Source organism: Phoca vitulina, unplaced genomic scaffold (genome assembly GCF_004348235.1).
Source record: "Phoca vitulina isolate PV1807 unplaced genomic scaffold, GSC_HSeal_1.0 scaffold41, whole genome shotgun sequence".
NCBI classification, from domain to species: Eukaryota; Metazoa; Chordata; class Mammalia; order Carnivora; family Phocidae; genus Phoca; species Phoca vitulina.
Window position 1 is genome coordinate 8,571,642 of NW_022589744.1, and position 15,540 is coordinate 8,587,181.

At 40.5% G+C, this 15,540-nt stretch overlaps 1 long non-coding RNA gene across 1 annotated transcript in view; it reads left to right on the plus strand.

Moving 5' to 3' along the window:
- Window positions 1–15,540, plus strand: part of LOC116647870 — a 95,846-nt gene that overhangs the window by 14,440 nt on the left and 65,866 nt on the right. The window contains exon 2 of the long non-coding RNA XR_004302410.1: window positions 14,462–14,632. This is a non-coding gene — a long non-coding RNA (uncharacterized LOC116647870). The remainder of the gene's footprint in view (window positions 1–14,461; window positions 14,633–15,540) is intronic.

Sequence of the window (15,540 nt, forward strand, 5' to 3'; positions counted from 1 at the left end):
ATTTAAAACTACTACATGCAAGAAAAAAATGTCCAGATCTAGTGATATCCCCTGTGCTTTTAGAGTTATAAAAATGTTTAAATTGGAATGGTTATCGGAATACAAAATAGTTCAACCACCTCTCATCCGTGTATTCATTCATGCGTTAGTTCATCCAGTGTTTATTGAGTACCTACTATAAGCCAAGCATGTACCAAGCTTTGGGAGCAGAAAGCTAAGCACAACACAAACTTGACCTCAAGAAATGAACCAACTAGAGCAGAAGTCTGCAAACTTCTTCTGTAAAAGCCGGAAAGTAAATATTTTTGCCTCTACAGACCGTATGGTCTCTGTCATAGCTACTCAACCTTCCATTTTAGTGCAAAAGCAGCCATAGACAATATGTAAACAAACAAGGTATGACTGTCTTCCAATAAAATTTTATTTATGAACACTGACATTTGAATTTTATGTAATTTTCACATGTCAAAAATAATCATTCTTTTGACTTTTTTCCAACTGTTTCAACATGTAAAAACCAACTCACAAATTGTACAGAACGAGGCAATAGAAATGTTTGGCCTGCAGGCTGTAATTCATTAATTGCTGGTCTAGAGGGGAAAAAATATAAGAAATCATAACTTGCTAATTGGTAACCTCAGTAAGGTAAAAAAGTATTGTGATGAGATGTCCATGTGGGCCTGTAATTTCTACCGGAAGTTAAAGAATAAAGGAACGTGAACCTTCACTTAGAACCTTTGGCTTCCTAAAATCTTACCGATGGTATCTCAGGTGCTGCTGTGCCCCTCTCCACCTCCATCCCCAAGTGAGGTCCTTGTACATCAGCCAGTGGGTTTGAGATCATCCAGATGGTTAGGGACACTTGCCTCAAGGCAGAGAAATCTTGAAGAGTTTGGATAATATCTGATACCATAATGAATTGGGAATATGGAGAATGTAATATGAATGAAAAATTTAATTGGCCTGGGACTTTCAGAATTTTCTTCTTGCCTAAAGAATCAAAGACCTTGGGGGAAGATCTCATGATTGACAGGCCCTAGGATAATAGGAAATGTATTCAAATTAGGAATATAAAGAAGTAGAATATCGTCCTCAGGAGAGGGTGCAGAGATTTGGGAATAGAGAGTAAGATTTGAAGTAGGTCCCAGCAAGAAATGTTTAAGGTATGTCTGGAGGATAAATAAAAACTGGCCTTGTATTTTCAGCAGTGATAATAGCCTAGTGATTTGTGATAACCTCAGATAGTTCAGCCTTTCTGGAGTGAAGTACCTGTGACAGAAAGTGAGAGGAAGAATGGACTAGAGGCAAAGCATGAAGGGTCTTCAGTAACAAGAAATCTGGACCAGAGGAGAGTTCCAACAGGGTTTCAAGCAGGAGAAAGGCATGATCAGATCAAATCTGTGTTAAAATGATTAACTCTGGTCACAAGGTAGAGAATGGCATCAAATGAGAATCAGAGACATGACAACTTGCCTGAGGTCACAGAATTAATTAGAGGAAAAGAAACACACACATACACACCCACGAAAGACTGAAAAACAGAAGATCCTGATACCTCTTCTAGCACATTCCATTGATAAGATTTGTTCTCTGTTCTCCAGCCCTGATCACAAGGAAAGACCTTCAAGTAAAAGATGATAGTGCTGATTCACTCTCTATAAAACACCCACTTTGAATAATTTCTCTAAATAGCTAAATATATTTGCCAAGAGCCATGTCTTCTTTTTTTTTTTTTTTTAAAGATTTTATTTATGTATTTGTCAGAGAGAGAGAGAGCACAAGCAGGGGAAGCAGCAGGCAGAGGGAGAAACAGGCTCCCCACCGAGCAAGGAGCCCGATGTGGGACTCGATCCCAGGACCCCAGGATCATGACCTGAGCCAAAGGCAGACCCTTAACCAACTGAGCCACCCAGGCATCCCGCTTAGTTTCATTCTTTTTTTTAATTTTCTATTGTTATGTTAATCACCATACATTACATCATTAGTTTTTGATGTAGTGTTCCATGATTCATTGTTTGTGTATAACACCCAGTGCTCCATGCAGAACGCGCCCTCTTTGATACCCATCACCAGGTTAACCCATCCTCCCACCCCCCTCCCCTCTAGAACCCTCAGTTTGTTTTTCAGAGTCCATCGTCTCTCATGGTTCGTCTCCCCCTCCGATTTCCTCCCCCTTCATTCTTCCCCTCCTGCTATTGTGTAAGACTCTTGAATCACAGATCTGTACCTCTGAAACAAATAATACAATATATGTTAAAAAAAAAAAAGAAAAGAGCCATGTCTTCTTGTACCCTCCTCCTAGCTGATAACAGCATTTGACTATGAAGTGACTAGGGAAAAAATACAAAAGACAGCAGTCTGCCCTCAGGTCAGACCTACTCCTGATGCCTTATACACACCAGCAAAAGTTACTGTGAAAAGTTAGGGGACTCTAGGAAAAGCTTTTTAATGTTAGTCATTCTTTAATTATTGTCTGCTCCCCACATAAGTGTGCTTCTTTGTCTGTCATCTGAATCAAGGATACAGGGTATGAAAGCTAAAGGGAAAGAGCACTGAGTATGCACCTGCCCTATGCCTTTCCGTCTTTTTGTTACGTAAGTTCTTTCTGTATTTTTTCTCATGCAACATTTAAAATATTGGTAAAGTTGATCATCGAATTCATTCCACTCCATCCCCAGCATTTTGCCAGGTCAGATTGGCTTGGCAGATGTGGAGAAGAGGGAGCTGCTGACCGGAGGGAGGGTTTCTCTCCAAGGGATGACAGGGCACAGGAGCTACATCAATCAGAGCAGCAGGCTTTTTTTCCTCTCACTGCAGACTTTGGATTTCTGTTTCCATTAGGAAAAAGAATTCAAACCTCGGGCATTCATCATTAGCCCCCTATCTGCTCCATATAAAAAGAATAAAGGAAGGAAATGTTGCCTGAAGCACAAGTTAAGAAACTTTCTTTGTTTTCTTTAATTTTTTATTTAAATTCAGTTTAACTAACATGTAGTGTATTATTAGTTTCAGAGGTAGAATTTAGTGATTCATCAGTTGTATATGACACCCAGCGCTCATTCCATCAAGTGCCCTCCTTAATGCCCATCACCCGGTTACCCCATCCCCCCACCCACCGCCCCGCCAGCAACCCTCAGTGTGTTTCCTATAGTTAAGAGTCTCTTATGGTTTGCCTCCCTCTCTGTTTTTGTCTTATTTTATTTTTCCTTCCCTTCCCCTATGTTCATCTATTTTGTTTCTTAAATTCCATGTATGAGTGAAATCATATGGTATTTATCTTTCTCTGACTGACTTATCTCGCTTAGCATAATACCCTCTGGTTCCATCCATGTCCTTGCAAATGGCAAGACTTCGTTCTTTTTGATGGCTGGGTAATATTCCATCACATATATATGGCACATCTTGTTTATCCATTCATCTGTTGATGGACATCTGGGTCTTTCCATATTTTGGCTGTTGTGTACATTGCTGCTATAAACATTGGGGTGCATTTGCCCCTTCAAATCACTATGTTTGTATCCTTTGGATAAATACCTAATAATGCAATTGCTGGGTGGTAGGGTAGCTCTATTTTTAACTTTTTGAGGAACCTCCATACTGTTTTCCAGAGTGGCCATACCAGCTTACATTCTCACCAACAGTGTAAGAGGTTTCCCCTTTCTCTGCATCCTCTCCAGCATCTGTCGTTTCCTGACATTAATTTTAGCCATTCTGACTAGCATGAGATGGTATCTCATTGTGGCTTTGATTTGTATTTCCCTGATGCCGAGAGATGTTGAACATTTTTTCATGTGTCTGTTGGCCATTTGTATGTCTTCTTCGGAGAAATGTCTGTTCATATCTTTTGCTCACTTTTTGACTGGATTTTTTTTGTTTTTTGGGTGTTGAGTTTGGTAAGTTTTTTATAGATTTTGGATACTAGCCATTAGGAAACTTTCTTGTATTTTTATAAGAAATATAGATCTGTGACATACCATGTAAGAGAGATGTTCTCACCAACTTTATGGACAGCCCCCTAGAATTCTACCCCACTAAGCTGTTGCCTGTAAATTCTCCAAAAGCTGCCACCATGTTTTTGATAAGAAGCCAAGAGGAGAATCAAAAGGTGAGATGCATACCGAGGTCTCCAGCTGCTTAGTCAGGAAAGAAAGATTTATGGAAACTCAGCATATCTTCCAGCATCTCAGCCTCACTGGAGTCCCACTACTGGAACATTACATATAGATAGACTACCTTGGCTTGAATAACCAGGAACACCACAGATGATGGATATTTTTATTCCCACTTTTCAGAATGCCCAAAATCTCCTAGCTACTAAGTGGCAGAGTTAACATCTCACCCAGGTCTGGTTGGTTCCAAATTCCATACTGTCTTCAGTTGGTCACATTGGGTTCAGCTCAACCAAAGTAAAAAGTGACAACTAATTGTATAAGAAACAGACTTGGGAACCACACATATCCCAGACAATATACTGAAGACTATCATTATTTTATATATACAATAGGGTCATGAAGTAATACCCCACCAGGAGCCCAAGAAGCTGCAGTCATGTAGCCCATTGTTCTGCATCTCCACTCAGAGAAATGGAAGAGTCCCCAAGGGAAGCTCCATCTGGAGGGCCACCAACGCTAGACAACTTGAACTTGGCTTTCTCCCCTTTCATTCACCTCTCAGGCACCCAGTCCCTTCCTCAGACCCAATGGAGCCTGAAGGTTTCAAATGAGCCATGGGAGGAAGGCACATTATTAAGAAAATGGAAAACAGAGTGGATTCTGACCAAAAGGCAACTCCTCCAAATGTAGTATGTTCCAAAATAGGAACAATTGGAAAGTCAAAATAAGTGTGGGGGGAAATCCAGAAGTTTTGAAAAAAGTCTACATTTAAGAGAAGTTTGAGGCTATCAGGAATTTTCTGTCATTGCTCACTTGTGACTTATCCGGAGACATGGATGGGCTAAGAATCTAAGATTATTTTCACTCCTGTCCAGACCTTTGTTTCTTCTACACTTTACACATCTTGGAGACATGGGAGCGTGAACTAATCGAGATGGAATTACTTATGATAATAGTTTCCAGAGCGATTACATTACTTTTGGATTCTAAACACAGGTTTTGTTTCTAAAAGAAAACTATATTGTTTGTTTCTAATACTTGCTTTTTTTTTTTTTTAACACTTGTCTGGAGTTTCTCCATGGAAGGCGGCAGTAGCAATGTTATTTTTCCTAAATAAAAAGCATCCAAAGGGCCATTTAGCAACTTATTATGCATAAATGTAGCCACATTAATAAATGTGTAAGTGTAGTCCTACAGTCCCGACATCTCAGTGGGAAAAACAGAACATACTAGCTTGTACATAACGATGTGGTTTTCTTCTGTTATCTTTTACACAGATTACTGGCTATCTTCTAACATTCAAATAATATATTCTCTATGCAAGGCATTTAGAAAATACAAAAAAATATATAATTATGTCATTTGAGTACTGCTAAGAAATTATTTTTTTTCTTTTCTCTCTCTCAATAGATAGAAACATAGATAACTGCATAGATCTAGATATACAGATGGACCTACATAATACATATACATGTATATTTTTATGTACTGTTTTTACTTAAAATGTCATGAATTTCATCCCTATTTTGATGACTGAACTAAAATCCATTGTATAATCTCACATAAATGAGCAATTTGAGCTTACATTGCTGTCTGCGTCTTTGCAGACAGATTACTATAGGATCTCAGATGTTGATTGTGGAGTTATAAAACACTTCAAGATATTCTTTCAAAATCGTTTATTTCCAAAGGAGATGAATATTTTAATCTGTGTTTCTTTACCAAAATTCTTCCCTATTTTCATTCACAATTTGCATCTAGGGTAAGTCCTTATACTTCAATCAATCCGAATGGATTTCATGTGACATTGAGTGACTACGTTGACATTGGCTCTGTGGGATATTTTCTGTTCCTCAAATCTGATTGTCTATTTGGTGAGTCCTTGTGGAGACCAAGGTTGAGCTCCCAATTTATGTTCTCTAAAAACCCCAAGGGGCAGAAAAGTACCATGAGGAAAAGGTATCATTACACCCATCTGGGGCAACCTACTTCCTTCTGTTCTGTGGCCTTGAACAGCCATCTTAACCCTCATCATCTGTTCTGCTAGTGGGAGCCCTGGGAGGCTGGATGGGAGGGTCTGCAGATTGTTCAATCACTCATTCATTTTATTTGCAATCTCAAATGCCATGCCTGTGTGCAGGAGGGACTTGGTACGTGTTTGTCTAGTGACTGAAATCATCATGACTGTTTCCCCGCATTTGATAAATGCAGGGTCTTGTAGTAGAAACATACATATAAACCAATAATGCCATGTGAGAAGTGCTATCAGAGATTTGGCGCATATCAGAGAAGGCTGTGTGGCTCACACATTGAGGCTCATGCATAACGGATAATATAATCCAGCTACATGAGAAGGGGATTGGCTATGAAGATGAGGCTAAAGGAGCTTTCAGGCAGAAAACACAGGATGTGCAGAGATCACAGTGTTTCAGAAGCTCTGCACTGTTTGGGATGAACAGAATGTAAAGCTAAGGGTCAGAGAGTAAATAAAAATAAGACTGGAAGGAAGCAGGAAGAGAAGACAATGAGGAGCCTTACTGCTCACGCTAAGGAATCTGGATTTCTCCCGAAGATGACTGGAAGCACCTGATAGATTTGAGCAGCAGGATTGAGGTTTACTCTGGCACCAGCCCACAGAGTGGATAAGAGGGAAACGTAATTGGAACCTGGGGGTCAGATAGAGCTGAGTTACAGGTACAGGGGGATCCATTAACAGACAACACGCAAAATAATGGATAAATAGAAGAAGCTTGTAGTAGATGGGTGGGTAGATAGACATGGTTTAGGAGAGAGGTAGACAGGCAGAGCAGATTTAGACCTTCTTGCAGTTACCTGCAAGTTATAGGGAAAGACAGCCTAACCGACCAATGTCCAATGAAGCAAGACCAATCCATCCAGGCCAATATGGATAATGATAGCTAATAATGAGAAATGTCTAAGTTTCCTACATGTTCATAGTGCTCAGAGCTGGATAATGAGATTTCAGTGATTTTTAATTATTTTCTTTTTTATTTTTATATGTATTTTACTTTATATTATAAACCATATAAATATTACTTTATGTGTGTTTTTGATAGTTGTGCAATGATGTATGTGTATGACCAAAAATGTCAGTTTTGTATATGGCTCCCATTTATAGTATCTACTGGTAGATTTTACACAATATCCAGGGTTTTACGTATGTTTCTCATGACAATCCCTATGAGGTACTTGCTACCCTCAGAAAAAGGGAAGAACTAGTCTAAGTGCACTGACTAGTGTGGTAGATTACAAAACCCGATTCTCTACCCCCCCCCCCATATGCACAGCCTTGGCAATGTGACTTTTGATGTCCTCTCACTAGGAATTTGAGTCTGTTTCCCTGCCTCTTGAATTTCAGCTAGTCTTCTGACTTTCTTTGGCTGAGAGAATGTGGAAGGTGTGATGTGGTCACAGTTCAAAGCTTGGGCTTTGAGATCCAGTGGATACCTCTACTTCCTCTACCTCCGCCCCGCCAAGAAGGCTGGGCTAGAATGCTGGACAATGAGAGACTGTGTCCCAGCCACATCCATCATCCCAGCCAATGGCCAACCAAGTGTTAAACATCAGACACGGGAGCAAGGCCATCCTAGACCAGCGTGACCCTGGCTGACCTGCAAGCTGTCAAGAAGACTCCCGAGTAAGCCCAGCCAGGATCAGGTGACCTGGCCAAAATCAGCAGAACTGCCCAGCTGACCCATATATGGTGGTTGTTGCTTTGAGACACTGAGGTTGGGGCGTTTTGTTACACATCACTGATACAACAGAAAGTGGAAGAACTGAGATTTGAACCCAGGTCTAGGCTTCCCTGTGTGTCTCCACGGCATCCTGTCTCCATATGGAGCTAGTGATCTCTCTGAGGCTTTATGTCTAATTCTCTTTCCCTGCCTCTCTTCCACAACTACTTTTAATAGGAAAGCACTCATTCTGTCTCCATCCAAGATCTAGTTTGGGTCACTGTATTTAAATTTGTAGACTGCTCCAGGACTGACTAGTGTGTTTTGTTTTGTTTTGAATAATTTGTCGATATAATTAAGTTGCTGGAGTGGAGAGTCTCTATACCTTGATTCACTAATAAAATTAGAATGAACTTAAGAATACATTTTAAGAATGTATGCCGCCTTTACATATTTTATCTGGTTTTATATTTATATTACTACAAGGTTAAAAAAAGTATCGTTATACCAATTTTACAGGTAAAACAAACAAAACAAACACAAATCAAGACTGGGATAGATACAGAGTACTTGTCTGGGATCAAGCCGTGAATCAGACACCCCGTCTGCAAGCTCAGCCTGACCTTACCACCAGACCATGAAATCTAGATTCTGACCCAGAATTATTTAATCCAGCTGTGAGACTTAGGAGGCCATTTAACATGCTGGCTTTCTAGTTAAAAATAACAATCCATTTCCTATTGGATTTCAAACACTGCTGGTTTAACCAGCACTCTTCATTGTCCCCAGAAGTGTAAGGGAAATGATCAGCCCTCAAAGAGTATAACCTCCACGAGGGCAGGCCATTTTCTGAATGATTGCCGCTGGATCCCCAGTGCACAGAAGAGGCGCACAACATGGAATAAACAAGTGAGGGTATTAAGCATGTAGGTGCTAAGTTCTTAAAAGAATCACTTAATCCTCACACAGTCTTACTTCTTGCAAATTTCCTCACTTTACAGATGAGGCATTGGGAATCAGGGTTTTACATTCTTTTCCTAAAGTAACTCAGAGAATGAGTGGCAGAGTCGAATTTTGAACCCAGGATTGTTAAGGTCAAACTGCATGCATTTTTTTTCTAATCACCCTTCCTTCTTCCCCAAGTAACAGATACGCTTGCCTGACAGACAATCCCTAGGGTTAGATTGCTTTTTAAGTGGCCTCAAGCAGCTATCTCTATCAGTGATTAAAAATGAGGAAACAGGCTTCAGCTAAAGCAGAATAAACATAGTAGACATTAATTTAAAAGGGACTTTCAGATTGTTAAATTTTTGAACAATCAGAGTATGCTACGAATTAAAATGGGATTTTCTGATTTATATCTTGATTCCACAGGGAAACAATTTTGGAGGTACCATTGCCCATGTGATTGCACCAGGGAATTTGTGATCATTTCACAAAGTGCCAGAGCATGACTATAAGGGCCAGATCATTCCCATTTTGCCTCTCGATTTGCTCTTCATCCAGGCCTTTCCTAACATAGCGTGAACACAAAGGTCAATTTCCTGCAGTCAATTTGAAAAAGGCCAACTCTCAATTAACTTTGCAAAAGGGGTCAGAGGTGATGTGGAGAAATAAAACCCACAAGTAATGTAAAACACCCATTTCAGCTCTGAGCTCAAATAGCCACTTCTAACCAAATGCTGACCAGAGCTGCTAACCAGTAGTAATGCAGATAGATTTGCAATCTGTTGCTTAAATCTCATCATTTCTGCTACCCACCTTGGGTGGACAGATCAATAAGGGAAAAGTTGTAAGAATAGCAACTGGAGAGAGAAGGAAAAAACAGAGAAAGGGACGCCAGCATAATATGCAAGCTAAATATTATTATTAAAGTAATTTAGAATTTATTAGATTCTTTCCTCTAACCTCAAATAGACATGGAAGGTTTTCCACTCATCTTTAATTGCCCTCCCACCCCTGCTGATGAACCAACATTTCTTGCACCAAGCAGAGGACTCTGAACCATTGAGAGGCTATCCTACCGTCTCACACTATGGAGTGGCCCCTTAAATCCAAACCAGACGGTGGAGAGGCTCACTGTGGTCTACCAAAATTCAACCCCAAATGGTTATTAAGCCCCTGACTATTGACCTGGGACAATAACAGGGACTCCTCAGTGTGTTGTGCTCTCTAGGGAATGGTTCGTTCAACCTTCTCGAGTAAGGGACACAAAGCCAGGGGGGATGGGGCATCAGAAAAAGGCACCATTCCACCCTTGATACAAATCCCTGTAATCAAATCCATATTCGGCCAACTCAGTCTTACCTCCAAACTCCCTCTGAGATGCTGTAAACATTGGCAGACAATGCCTATAATTAAGGTGGAATACGTTCTCAGAAATGTTTGTTTCTGTCTGCTAATTGTTTTAACAAATATTAGAAGATGTCCTGTGGTCAGTCCAGAGCACAGCAGCAGGGACACCTAAACCCCCCATGAGAAGCAGCTCAGGAGCGTGGCACCATGACCGTGCAGGGCCGTGCAGCCACAGCCTTGGAAAGCGTAGAAAGATGGAGGTTAGGATATGTTTTCCAGCCTTAATTGTCCAAGCGTGGGCTCGGCGTAACGGTGACATGATCAAGCTTCCCCCTCTTGCTCTAAAGAAACACTGAGAGACTGTGTGCATTGTTGTCTTTCAATACCAAGGGGGGAAGTGGGCGAAAGAAAGTAAGAGTGTTCTGGCACCAGAATAATTTCTCCATTACCTCAATTAGTTCCAATGATGTGGAAAAGTTCTGTCTGGAGAAATCAAACTAAACGTAAAATCACTGAAGTGCTGGGGTGGCGGCAGTAGGTGTTGATATAGGCATTAGTCAGCAATACTGATGGCAATGAAGTCACTCAAACAGCCCTGTCGCTGGAACCCGGGCAGAGAAGTAAACTCATTAGATCACCCCCTTTAGTGAAGCATGTGGTTTTCAATGTGGCACCAGCACAACCTGGCACCTACCACAAGATTTAGCTGTCTGCCCTTGGAAGGCACAATTTACCGAGGTGTCTGGTAAAGAAATCTGGAGAAGTTATTCTTATTTTCTACAGAAACATAAATAAGTCCTCTCTCTTAAGAGCCACATTAGCCCTTAGTTGTGAGAGGTTGGATTTTCTTTAGGGAGGTAACAGGCTCTTTGTGGCTATGGAGCACAAAATGGAGACAACTAAAAGGCAGAGACTATAGGAGATTTGGGCATAGCACAGGGAAGAATTTATAATGCTTGACGCTAGCCATGAGGTTCTCACGTGTGATCGATACGAAGCTCCCCACTGGGTGGTCAGCAAAGGCTGGGTCACAATCTGCCAGGGGTAATACAGGAGAATTCTTGCACTGAATGGGTCATTGAATAATTTAAAATTTTCTTTCTCCAATTAAGATCCAGCTAGCGGGAGGAGATGAGAGACGAGAAGCCATTAAAAACAACAACAACAACAACCCTCTAGACTCTCAAAAAATATTCTGTCACATACACAGTTATATTAAAATCATACATTCTCCTTACTGTTTGGAAGAGTTGATAAAAATGGAGATGCTCTATGATGGGTTGAACAACTATTGGGAGTGAATTTTTCCCTCCCTGTTTAACCGTAGTCTTCTTTTGATAAAAGGTTGATGAGCACAGCACGCAGATGGATGGATGACTAGGTAGATAGGTAGGTAGGTAGGTAGGTAGGTAGGTAGGTAGAATATATTGTCCACTTCCTGTGTGGTCAATGACTTTATTACATCCACCACAAAAAAGCAGACTTGGGTATTATTCCCAGGTTATATAACTGAGGAAACTGAGTCTCAAAGAAGTTGAATAACTTGCCCCAAATCACATATCTAGAAAGTGACAGAAACAGGATTAAGATCAAGAATGGAGTCAGTCCCGGCTCCATCCACCTTCTCAGACTGCTCTGCAAACCCAAGTTAGGGCATGGCTTATCCTGCTTTGAGTGACTTGAATGTTAAGACCAATGTCAAGGAGGGGTAGAGGCCCCTATTTCTTTATATATCATTGTGTAGAGATGTTAACTAATAAATGGCTGATTGATAGGAGAGTTTAAAATGTCTCCTCAAAATGATTTTCCCTTTTTCAAGGTGACGGGGTACATACCAGTCTAACTACTGACAAAGCTGGAATTTCACACCCTACTAGGAAGCCAGAGCCACTTGGCTTCAGCCCAGTCCCTGAAAACTAGAAGAGTAGTTAACAATGGCATGAGCCCCCAGGGCATATTGTTCAGGGAGCCAAGTTCAGAATTATTCATAACTATGTTAGAACCTCAATGACTAGAAGCAACCTCTTCTCCCTGCAAATCTAAAATTTTATAAGATAGATGAGAGTGATGAAAATATTACTCCTCCACATGGGGATTTCAGCAACATGGAGGTGTTTTTGAAAATGCCATTTGAATTTTCCAGTTCCTAAAAAGAGACTGGCTTTTTACAGCTTGACATAAACTAGGGCCCCGTGCAGGAATCCAAGTTAGAAAGAGTCCCTCATCCGTGGTTTTTCCTCTGATTCCAAACTTTGTGTTCATGTATGTTTGTTCATCCAACTAGTCTTCATAATGCTGTCTTTCAAATTACAAAAGGCAAGTCTTTATGAGTGAGAACAATAGTTAAGTAACCATTCTACTGTACATCCCTGCATAGAAAATTCCATATAGCCCATCAAGGAAGGGCTATTTTTTTTTTTAATTTTTTATTGTTATGTTAATCCCCATACATTACATCATTAGTTTTAGATATAGTGTTCCACGATTCATTGTTTGTGCATAACACCCAGTGCTCCATGCAGAACGTGCCCTCCTCAATACCCATCACCAGGCTAACCCATCCTCCCAACCCCCTCCCCTCTAGAACCCTCAGTTTGTTTTTCAGAGTCCATTGTCTCTCATGGTTCTTCTCCCCCTCCGATTTCCCCCCCTTCATTCTTCCCCTCCTGCTACATTCTTCTTCTTCTTTTTTTCTTTCTTAACATATATTGCATTGTTTCAGAGGTACAGATCTGAGATTCAACAGTCTTGCACAATTCACAGCGCTTACCAGAACACATACCCTCCCCAGTGTCCATCACCCAGTCACCCCATCCCTCCCACCCCACCCCCCACTCCAGCAACCCTCAGTTTGTTTCCTGAGATTAAGAATTCCTCATATCAGTGAGGTCATATGATACATGTCTTTCTCTGTTTGACTTATTTCGCTCAGCATAATACCCTCCAGTTCCATCCACGTCGTTGCAAATGGCAAGATCTCATAAGGAAGGGCTATTTTAATTAGTGTTTAGACTGAAAACTTGAATATCTACATCAGTGTTGGAACAAAGATTGCAAAAATAAACAAAAGCTGCAGACAAGCTGGAAACGTCACACTAGGCTTTGATGTCCATATCCTCGCACACCAGCTCTTTCCCTACAGTCATGTTGAGGGCATCACAGCGGGCATTATAGATACTAAAATATCTTAAGCTCTTTTTACATTGGTCTCATCACCCCTAAAACTTGTAAACAAGAACCACATCATGATGAAGAACTTGGACTCACTCCATAAAAGAAGAACCTAGAATCAGTCCATGATTCCGCCTCTGTGTGATCTTGGGCGAGTGATTTAACCTCTTCGAGTGTCTACAGTGAGGATTATAACAGTACACCTTTCATTAGGTTGTGGAGAGTTATAAATGGGATACTTATTAAAAAGGACCTAGCACAGTGCCTGGCACAGAGTGAAGGCTGGTGCAAATGTGTGCTATTAACATGGTTATATTCTCTTCTACAAATAGTTTTGTGTTGAACACTCAGTAGAAGCTCAATCTAAACATGATAATTTGTAACATGAGGGAGAGACAATAATTACAAATTGGACTACACTGAGTATACTGAAGAGTAATTCTAGGAGTTTTAAATTATTTTCTTTTTTAAAAAGTGTCTCCCTTGTTACATAATCCTTTCCCTGCCTTTCTTATTCCCCTATTTTATACTTTGCCCAAAGAATCATTTAGTGTTCCAAAATATTAGACTCTTATAGGTATTCAGAAGCCCCAGGAGAAATGGAATACATTTACAGACCCATAAACATCTAAATTAGTGCTATAAATGGGAAATATAGTCTATAGTTGGAGAGTGCCCAATACATAATATGTTGTGGCATAGAAGAGACTTCCTTTTTGGTGGCTGGAAAATCTATTTGCTCTAAGTATTCAATTTTAAAATGGATAATAAAAATAAATAATAGGCATGCTTCTGCTTAAATTGCACCTTTCATGGGAGATCTCAAAGAGTTTTTCAACTGTTAATTTATGACCCCTGGGGAAAGGTAGGTGGCAAGTAATATCTTTTTTCCTCAAATGGAGAAACAGACATAAAGAGGCCCAGGTGACTTGTCCAAGGACACAAGGCAAGCCCTGGCTTAAAGCAAACCATCCCAAAGAAAACACAAATGCAGAGATACTCTCTTTAAATGATTAAAACCTCTATTATTTGCCTGTAAAACCTGAGCTGAATGCTAACGTGGGTTGTATAACCATCATACAGCCCACACTGTTTTCATTAGTGTATCAGCTATCTCATCCTGCAAACTACCACAAAACCTTAATAGTGTATATTGGTAAATATTTATTCTTGCTCATGCATCTGCAGGTTGGCTGGGAGTTGAGTCTCTAGGCGAGGCTCGAGGCTGAGCTCAACTGGACAGCCCAAGACAAAGGTTAAGTCTGGATCTTCTCCCTGTGTCTGCATGGAGCAGCCATCTGGCCAGGGCATAATCATCTCATGGCAATGGTGAAGGAACAAGAGAAGAAACCCTACCATGTAAGTAAACCATGTCATTTCCATGAATCCACGCAAGTCAATGACTGAGCTTAGATGGAAAGGTGGGGAAGTACACTCTCCCCTACCATGAAGCTGAAAGGACACGTGGCTATATCCCAAATGAATTTCCTTGAAAGTATACACCCCCCCCTCCCCGGAGGTGAGAGAAGAGAGTGAGTACTCTCAACAGTAATATAATCTACTATCATCAGCACTTATGATTGTTAACATTTCAGACATTTTGTTTGGGCTAATCTTTGAAACTCTGCTTCTATAACTTCTACTGGACCAATGACTTGATCCTGGCTTGGAAGGGTGCAATTTAAATAAGACAACGAATACCTCTTGTCACTTCCTAGTATCTCCTTGGTGCCTAATTAAAGACACCAATCAGATGTAAGAGTAAAGTGCCTGATAAGGAAATAATCCTGATTTATTTAGATGAAATCGTATATGGTAGATCAGTGTAAATAATTTGAGCTGATTTGAGCTTATTAGTGAGTCTGTTCACAGACACTGTGAATAATCCCTGAGATTTCCAAGGAACCAGGAATGTTTGACATCTATAAAAGGTACAGTGAAATATCTTTAGCATATTGATGCTTATTGCAGATGAGATCCTCTTAACTAATAGTTCTATCTCCACGATGCCTCAAAACTCAAACACTCCAAGAGGCCACATGAGGATTCTTCCTGGCTTACAGCATCCTGGTATAAATCTGAATTCCTGTAAGGTCATTTCATGCTACCACTCTGCTCCAATACTCAACTTGTTTCTCAACCTAGACCAAAATTTCCAACTTGAGTATTCATTAAGCATAAGATACACTCCCTCTCTTTCTCCTCATGCTGTGCAGAGCTAAAGAAAAATAAAGGATTAGGGTCCAATCTAATCTGAATATTCTACA